Source organism: Haliaeetus leucocephalus, unplaced genomic scaffold (assembly GCF_000737465.1).
Source record: "Haliaeetus leucocephalus isolate CR32 unplaced genomic scaffold, Haliaeetus_leucocephalus-4.0 Scaffold159, whole genome shotgun sequence".
NCBI classification, from domain to species: Eukaryota; Metazoa; Chordata; class Aves; order Accipitriformes; family Accipitridae; genus Haliaeetus; species Haliaeetus leucocephalus.
Window position 1 is genome coordinate 700,226 of NW_010972595.1, and position 10,196 is coordinate 710,421.

Sequence of the window (10,196 nt, forward strand, 5' to 3'; positions counted from 1 at the left end):
TGTCTCTCAAGTACATCTTTTCTTAAGTACATCAGTATTAGTGGATGTCTTTCCTTTTGTCCTGGTTTCAGCTGGGACAGAGTTTTCTTTCTAGTAGCTGGCATAGTGCTGTGTTTTGGGTTCAGTATGAGAAGAATGTTGATAACACACTGATGTTTTCAGTTGTTGCCAAGTAGCGTTAAGACTAAGTCAAGGACTTTTCAGCTTCTCATGCCCAGCCAGCAAGAAGGCTGGAGGGGCACAAGAAGTTGGGAGGGGACAGAGCCAGGACAGCTGACCCAAACTGGCCAAAGGGGTATTCCATACCATGTGATGTCATGCCCAGTATATAAACTGGGGGGAGTTGGCCTGGGGGGATCGCTGTTGGGGAGCTAACTGGGCATCAGTCAGCAAGTGGTGAGCAATTGCGTTGTGCATCACTTGTTTTGTATATTCCAATTCTTTTATTATTATTGTCATTTTATTATCATAATCTTTACTATTTTATGCCTTTCTGTCCTATTAAACTGTCTTTATCTCAAGCCATGAGTTTTATGGGTTTTTTTCCCCACTGCGGGGTCTCCATACCCCAGGCTGCGTGGTGCTTAGTTGCTGGCTGGGATTAGATCATGACACCTTTGAAGAAAAGAAATATTTCAAGGTGGTGGCTCTCTTCTGCAAATTCAGAATTTCAGCACTAATTTCTCCAAATATTTACAGTATCCAGAACAGAGTCATCTGAAATCTTGTACGCACAAGCTAGAACAATTCACTTCTTAAGTATGTGACTGTTAGCTATACAAATACATCAAATAACACGTATCCAGTATGAACAGATCACAGAAATTCCGCTACTTCTTTACACTTGTACAGCCATGATATACTTTTGGTTCATCCCTAATCATTACCATAATAAACAACAATCATACGAAGTTTGATTTAGCAATTGCTTGGCACAAGCCTCTTTCATGGCATACTGGAGTGCAGACCAAGTAACAGTTCCTCTTGCCTTAAAACCCACTAACATTTCCATTTCACGATTGCCTCTTTACTTGATCTTTGATATAAGCTTGATGGGGGAGGGGGTGGGGAAAGTAGCAGTGCAAGAGAGGTTTAATAAAACCAACAGACCCATCCACTTTGTCACTTGGGAGTACTGCCATAGTGAAATGCTTTTTATAGGCAGCAGCCCAAGAAACGCATGCCAATTATTTGAACTAAAGTGGATATGCTGTGCCTGAGCGCTCACAACACCATCCCCTCCCCTGGGAGACTTCAGCATGTCAGAAAAGTAAAGAGAAAGATGGAGAAAAGAAACATAAAAATCAGTAGCGAGTCAAGTGTGGTCTCTCGTTTGTTAAGCAGGAACACAGATTAAGTTAAAACAGCTCTTCCCTAAGAGCTCCACATTCACAGCTCTGGCCAAGGTTCCAGAACCAGACAGTTTTTACCCTGGATCCCACTCTAAGTGCAGAGGATGACCAGAGTTTATCAGAGAACAATAGCTTACTATCAGCTAAATGTTTAACATGAGACAGAAAACGTTGTTATGGGTAGCTGAGAAATGTCATTCTTGTGAAATTACTCTTTTGTATTGGTCTGTAGAGCAGACTCACTGAATTTGTTTGCTTTTCCTTAGGTTAGCATGGGTCCTACAGCTAGCATATAAGGCAGAGAAGTTTATACTATATACAACTATTCTCCATAGGAGCAATTATCTTTTAATCTCAAAGGGATGCAACTTTTCCCCAAGGTATACTTAAATTTTTGCAAGAGGAAACTATTAGCTTTAAATTTGGTGTAAATGTCAACTATTTGTAAGGCTTATAAGGCTTATTGATGGCTTCAGCAGGAAACAGTGAAGGATTTCAGTTTTAAAGCTGCCCCTGCTGTTTGCATAAACTGCTAATTTAACCTTGGAGCAAAAAGTACAAGTCCATGCCTTAGAAAATGCCTGTTGACTTCCCTTTTATGCAATCTGAAACTTCAAGAACAAGCACAGTGAATTTTTATGTGAAAACTTGACTTCAGTTTAATATTAGTTCCTTTGTGTTTAATAGATTCCTTCTTGCTTACGTTTTCATTTAGCTATGTCTTACTGAAAAATGTGCATCTTCGCTTGTGATGAAACAGGTGATTTGGCAGTGTCATGGATATCTGTTAAATATACTTCCTGGCAAAATTCTCCTGCCATGGAGAATATAATGCCATGCCAGATGTCATTTGGTTCTTGTGTTGTTATGAAACATTAATTTCAACTTAATAAACATACTGCATTATGGCATGCATGCAGCTTGGTATTCATAATAGCTTTGAACTGAACATAGGATAAAAAAAAATTACTTACAATGGGGCAAAAATAGTTGGTTACAGCTAAGCTTGCACCTGTGAGGTACTGTACATTGTGGATTCAGTCCAACGAAGTGTAGAAGCTGTAGTTCGATTTTCATTATTATTAGATCTGTGTACTACTGGATCACCTAGAAGTTGAAATTTCCTCTTGATGAGGTGTAAGCAAATTTCTTTTGATTGAGCCAGAACTTACAATCTGATATTTATGACAGTTTTTATGCTTTATGGGGGAGGAAACAGTACATGATCCATCACAGAATCTGCTAGGACAAATTGCTCATTTGAAATTTATTCAGAAAACAAGTTAGAAGAGCAACTTCACGTGATTTCACTGTTTTACATCACGTAGTTACAGCACTTCTAAACTAGTGTTGAGTGTACTAAAACTAGATGTGCTGCTTCACAAAAACATGGTCCCACCTGAATTCAGTAGGGTTTCTTCTGCTCTTAATCAGGCACTTAAAAGTTTCAGTAGACTTGTAAATTCAAATCTCTGACAATTTATTTAGTCCTATCATTTCTGATATCCAGGATATGTGAAAATAAAACTTCCAGTTCAATAGTTGTCACTGAGAACGATATGTGTTAATCTAGACCACATGAAGGGAATAATATCATGTTAGCCATGCAGCCTTTACTAAGAGGTTGAAATTAACTTTTCAGGATCTTTGAAGCTTCTAAGCATAAAATAATTAGTGTAGCTTACAAATGTGGAAGAGAAATATTCTGGTATCATAACCAAAGTAGTCTCTTCCTCTGTGAACTGGAACACAATCTATAATATTGCATCGACACTTCAAAACCCATTCTGTCTCTCCTCCTTTTTTCATCCAATGTTTCCTTTTAGATATTTCAAGAAATTCTTTCATTGTCTATCCCATAAAATGAGAAATAGATTATTATGGAAGAGCTCCTAATATAAAAGGTTAATGCATTGCACTAGCTGTGATACAAAAATTATTTGAGATACATTTATGTTTGAGGTTCTGATGAATTATCTAGTTGTTTACAAATGCTAGGACTTCTCTCAGTAGTAAAACACTGAGAGTGTGCATGAACACAAGAAACTGTTCATGGGGCATATTCATCCTTTATGCAGTTAAATGAAGTTTTTAAATCACAAAAAGATTTGGCTGTTAAACAGTCTGTTTAAGTTACACCATAGCAACCAAAACTACAAGACCTTGTCTCTCATACTTTGGTCTGTTTCAGAACAATCTCAGCTTGCAAAGCCGATCAGTTTTCTGTAACACAGACAACTAGGGTTCACAGTCAGCCTTTTCATTTAGAAGGCCACAAAAGGAATCATAAAGAGACCAAATATCTTTTCCTTAAACATCGTGTTTACAGACAGCTACGTTACCTCAAAGTGCTATGAAAATTACTTTCTCTAAAACTATGTTCCATTTATTATTCAATTTTTTTTCTGAAAACAATCTCATAGCTTAATCCTTATAGCAATTTTTTCAAGTTTTGATTTTTTCTAATGAGTATCAACACATGAAAATTCTAAATTGTTTAAGCAAAGTAAGTATTTGCTACAGTTGCACTTGACCCAACATCCCATTTTTTTTCCAACAAGCAAATGAGTTCAACCAAGTTTCTTTCAGGAGCCATACAGAAGGAGAAAGTACAGATTCTGCTCTGTCTGCTAACAAGTAGGTGAAGGAGCTGCTACCAATTTGAAAACTATATAGGCTCTGCTGTGCCAATTTTGAACTGGGGAAGAAAAACAGCCCTTATTGTTTCAATACTTAGGTCCACATTTTCTCATTTGCAAAGTAGATCTGTTGCCTTGAGAGACTGACTAGAATTATCTGGAACAAACATTATTTTTGCATAGGATCTGTTTGTTAGCTGAAAAAACAGTCACTATGTCTTGATAATAATACTACACGATTTCATCAACACACTTCTGTCTCAAGGGGCCCAGTTCTATTTAATTTTCTAGTAATACATTATCTATCCAATTCCTGCCTCTGACTTAAGAGATGAACAGCATACAATTTCTTCAATGTCTACTTATCACACGAGGAAGTCAACAAACCTCTTTTCCACAGTTACAAGCAGTTTTCAAAGATGTGACAGTTCGCTCCAGTCATCAACTGATCCTGAACAAGGAGGAAAATACAAAAGGATCAATAAATGTGAGAAAGACCTTTGGTATTAGGGAACCCAGACAAAGCGGTGCAGCTTTCTTCTCTATTGATTTGAAAAGAACACTCTTTGACTGCTCCTCATACTGATAATCCACAAATTATTTGCTACCCTTTTTAGTCAAAGGGCTAAGGCAGTACCATCAGCAACTTCATAATATACCCTGAAACAAAAATCAGATATTACAGCTCCAGGTCTGAGGAAACAGCATCAATGATTAAGACAGCTGTAACATGGAAGGCATGGTAAGCAGCTGTTGTATAAGGCGTTAATAATTTATCAGGGCTCTGTTTCAAATGCTGACATTTTCCATGACTTGGATTTTGCCTATTATTATGAGATCATTACATCACCTATCACACAAGCGTAACCTTGTTAACTTTGAAATAAAAGCTGCTAGACAATCCACAACACAAAGTTACACAAGCAAGGGAAGTACACAGTGATTTCACAGGCAATCTGGAACTGGGCACCTGACTTTAATTCCTGACTTGGAAAACCTCTCTCCAAATCATTTGCCATCGTCCACTAAGATCCAGCAGCAGTTCTCTCCCATGCCTCATGCTTTTCTTTAGTCATCCAGCACCCACAGAGCTGCACTGCAGGCTTAAAGACCAGTAGGCCAGCCTCATGTCCTATTTCTGCCACCTCGTTTTTATGTACTGTTTCTCACTAATTAAAAGGCCCAGTGATTCCTCGTCACACATCACACTTGAGTCAGTACATCCAAGCTTTATTTTTGCAGCACTACATTTGCACAGATTAGCTGTTGAACCCTCCAGATGACGTACTGCTTTTCAAGAAGGGTGTAGTACAACTGGTGAGAGTCTACGGGAAGTCCAAGACAGTGCTCAATGATGTACGAAAGTCTGACTTCAAAGTATAAATTGAAAAACAGCTGCTTAACCTGGAAAGGGCAACACTGAAGAGAAATAACGTTTAAACTCTAAAAGGTATCTATAAAGAAAAACTTTTGTGTACATCCACTGCACACAGGACACGGAATAAGGGGGCTTAAATTACAACCTGAAAAACTTAGGGTACGTAGCAACCTTTGCAACAGCAGTAATAGTTACAGTAAATATTTAAGAATAAATTAGACAAGCATTTGTCAAGAATGATACGGAAAGTTGATCATTCACCTTTAGAAAGGGAGCAACACTAGACTGTATTTAAAGGTTCTTCTTTCCCCATTGCTGTCCCTCTGTGTATTTCTACCCTGACCAAACACAAGCATCGTCCCCAGCTGTGCACTTACAATTATGTATGCATATGCAGATGTCTACGTATGCAAATTTATTTCTTTGTTACACACAGTTGAAGGAGATTACTCATAGGTAAGCCAATTTACATAAACAGCATTTGAAAGTTAAACACCTCAGTTTCTTGCAAAACATTAGCCCAACAGAACACCGGTAGCGGTATGTAAATCCTTACTCCAAAACTGTGTTCTCTTAAATCTTACGAAAATAATTTCTAATATAAAGCCTAACTCACCTATTTTCTGACATTCCCCTTCTCTGTCATCAGGTACTTGTTAGATAGTAAAACAACTGACTGCGGGAAAACACCATAACTAGCAAAATAGCTGACTTCTGTAGCAGTTGTATATTATGTCTGAATAAATGTTAGTTCAGTAGGTATATATGTAGATACACATTCATAAATGCACAAGAACGGGAAGGAGTAATCTGTAACTGGCAGACTGAGAACTCTGCAATAGCATGCAATGTAGATCAACATGCATCTACGGGGAGGGAAGTACAGAAACATTCTTCTGGATTAAAAAAAATATGCAGCAATGGTAGGAAAAGGTACTTGGAATGTGTCACTTGCAATCCCCTGAAACAATGTCTGCAACAGCAGTAAGAACACTGGCAAACTACCTTCTGTTCCACAGTGCCTTGAAACCAATATGCATTGTCTGTTGCTAGCTGCCGTTTGCAAAGGCATTACGATCAGCAGAAGTGTGTAGGACACCAAAAATGAAGCTTTTAAATATGTCACATACAAGATACTCATTCTCAGTACAGTCTACAAGGCTATACAATTGTAAAATAACTTGTGAGAATGAGTTGGGTTAGATAAGTTTTAAAATGGTGTTTTGTTTTGGTTTTTTCCAAGTGTTTTAGAAATAAAAGAATCTTGGTAAAGTCATTCTCACACACTGCACAAACACTCACAGTGTTTCTCCCACTGTGAGAGGAGTATAAAAATACTCTTAGCTATATGTTAGACAGAGTGACACAGGTCACAGGAGAATCTGTACTTTTCCACTGATTAAAAGGAACAGGCCAGGTGCTTTGTGCCTCCTGTGCAGCCGGAGTGTGCAGTTGCCTGGTAACTTGGTCTGAGCTATTGCATTTTAATCACACATACATGTAGGAATACAAAGCTGACCGCTTAGGTTTATCAGCCAAAATAGTTTACAGCAAATAGTTTATAGCAATTCAGGAAGTTTAACATGGAATTTAGGTATGTGCTTATATGGTTTGATGAACAGAACTTTTATAATTGAAAAGGAAACAATAGAAGTTATTTATATGTGACTTTAGAGCATACAAAAGGTACAGTCTACAAACCAAGTATCGATTATTAGCAATATTTACCTTTTCAAAGGGCATCATGTAATGTCTCAGACTCAACAAGCATAAACTGACAGACAGTTAGGATTTGAAAATTTTACAAAAGTTCTAAGAGTGTACCCAAAACTGAGGTGTTTCAGTGTTTGGGCTAGACTCAGTAAATATGTATCTTAATTCTAACACAGGATAAAAACTGATTTATAAATTTCCTCTTGTAAAAATGAAACTGTTCCAATTATACTGTTCGTTCATATTTAAGATATTAAACAGTGCAAATAAGAAGTAACTTTAACCAATCCCTCCCACCCAGCTACGAACCACGACCACATACAGTCCTTCCAGACTACACAAGACCCTGTTTCATTCCAGCCATATCATTAGCATAAGCTGTGCAAACCCATTTAATTCTACAGGTTTTTCAGGCATAAAAGCAGAATCCAGCAGCGGTTAAACCACGTCTTACAGCCGACAATGTAATACTTCCGTTACTGATGACAGCACCATAACAAAAAAGAATGGGTCTTTATTGTCCTTAATGAACTCGAGGGGCTGCAAGAAAGCAGTGAAGTTATGAGCATGGATTCTGTAATGTCACAATCAGCATAATTTCCAGATCAAAGATCCAGCCTCTTGTTAAGATGATCAAATACAATTCTGATTTCAGATGACAAGTCATCACAACACTACATTAGGTAGAGTATAAAATCTTATCATCAGATTCTCAGCTAGTTTAAGTCAATGTATTCTGCTGAAGTCAATGAAACCAAACACACCACCATGTGAAAGAAATCTTTCAGTGTGCCTCAGACCTGGAAAAATATCTTGAAAAATGACTACAACTTTTAACACAAATTCTCTGCATTTCCCACAATCTCTTGACATGGAGCAGTAGTAAGACCCTAACATTACTTTCAATATATTTCTTGCATAACATTAATTTTTATTTTAAAAAGGGGCTACTAAGATTTCCGTAGCTACTCACAAAAAAAAAAATCAATAAGCAAATACATTTGTTCCAAGATTTAAATTATTTGTACAATTTAAAGACTATCAAAGCTCTACAAAATAAAATAGATACATTTACCTACCAATGTAGAAAACTACAGATAAACTTCAGGAAATGACCAAAGGTGCAGAGGATAGGCTAAGGTAGAAAAAAAAAAAAACCCCCAAAGTTTTATGGAAAAATGAGTGAGCAGCCCACAGCATTGACAGACAACAGACTTTTTATCCCCACTTGCTCCACCCATTATTCTTCTTCTTCCTTCCTTTTTTTTTTTTAAGGAAACAATTTTTCCATGGTAAAACATATTGTCAGGCATGTAGTGGAGGCCAAAAGTTTAAATGAGTTCAAGAGAGGATTAGCCGAATTCTAAGACATGTGCCAATGCAACTGCTAGAGAAAGGATCTGCATCACGGTGAAATGCAAACAGCTAGTTTGATAATGACACATATTATTCACTTTGTCTTTTACATTGTTGTATAGCTACTAATGTTGAAAAGAGTCACTGCCATACAAGAAACTAAACTTACAGCACTTTATGCTTTGAGAGAACCGTGGCCCGTCAGCTCATGGCCGGGAAGTCTTACAACTTACATGTTTCGGTTGTACACCAAAAAGTTCTGAGGTGGACTGCTGACTGTATTCAATAGTCACAGCTGATGTAGGAACATATGATCAACTTTTCACATTTGCCTTTAACTGATGCTCCAAATATTTTAAAGTAACTCTTAAAATAGGTTACTGGTTTGATTACCCTTCATACAAAATCCTCCTTCAAATGTAGGTTTCTCTTCTTTTCAGATTTAAGGCATGAACAGAAATCAAACCTGCATAATCACTGAAATCAGTGCATATTTTTCAATAAACTTTATCAGCATCAGAATTTGTCCTCAAGTATCGTTCATAAAGCAAACACTTCATTCTTCAAAACTTTTTTTAGCAAATGTTAGTAATGCTGCACCACAGACTCTCACACCCAGTCACACATGTTCATCCTGAGACTGTTATACAACTTGGTATTTTAAAAATCACCATCCTAACCATGTACTTGATACTGGTTCTCCCCTTTTTAAAATCTGATGATGAGGAAAAGCTGCAAGTACTACAAAACCAGGCAGACTTGCTTGTTCTTGCCAAAGAGAAAAAGGTTAAGCATTATTAAAAAATAACACTATTGCCTATCTTTAAGTATCCATAAAGCTAGGAACATGAACTGTATGGTGGCTCGTTAGCATCAATATTTGAACACGGGCATGCAAAATGTCCTTCAGTTAAATTCCAAACTCTATGAATTAATTGCTGGGCAATTCCCCAAGGATAAAACATCTATTAAAAGCCAACAGTAAGCCAGAAATCTCTTTATGTGTCATATGGTAAAAAAAAAAAATATAGTGAATCCTGAAAAAAGAAATAGGTATTAGACAGGGAAAGCTGATATAGTTATAGGGCATGTAATAAAACATTTAGTGTTTTGATTTTTTATTTATTTCATCAGAATAGTTAGACAAACATGGAAACATTTGCAACAGCAATACTTGGGTCACTTCAAAATCTTGGTAACACTGAAATACAGGTCAGCAAAAACTAATCATGTGGGGAGGGCACTTTAGGTCTTATTATTTTCATACACATTCACACACAGACACACATATCTATATACACACACACTCCACAACTCCCAAGAGCTCTTAACTATGCCTGCAAGTAAACTAAAACAGTAGGCAGAAATGAACCATATCCATACTAAGACAGTTAGCCATGTTGTAAAACTAAAGATCACTGCAACAACTGCCATCTTAAAGAAGAAAAAAACAACCCCCAAAACCGGAAAGGAACCATCACCGTGCACGTCATAAGCATGAAGTTATTTTAACCTGATGACTACCCTGCTTGAACTTTAAGCATCATTAAGTTTTATGTATTTTTAAAGTCTAAGGTTATTATTTTAAATGACCTACTTGTAGTGGCAGCCTAAGTAGCATTCTGGAGAACACCACAGTGTCCACAACTTCTACAGGACAGTGCAGTATAGTTAAGCACTAGATTTCTAGGGGAGGAAAAACAAAAAGCACCACCACTTGTTTATTCAATTGAAAAGCTTATTACCTGCACTTCCAAA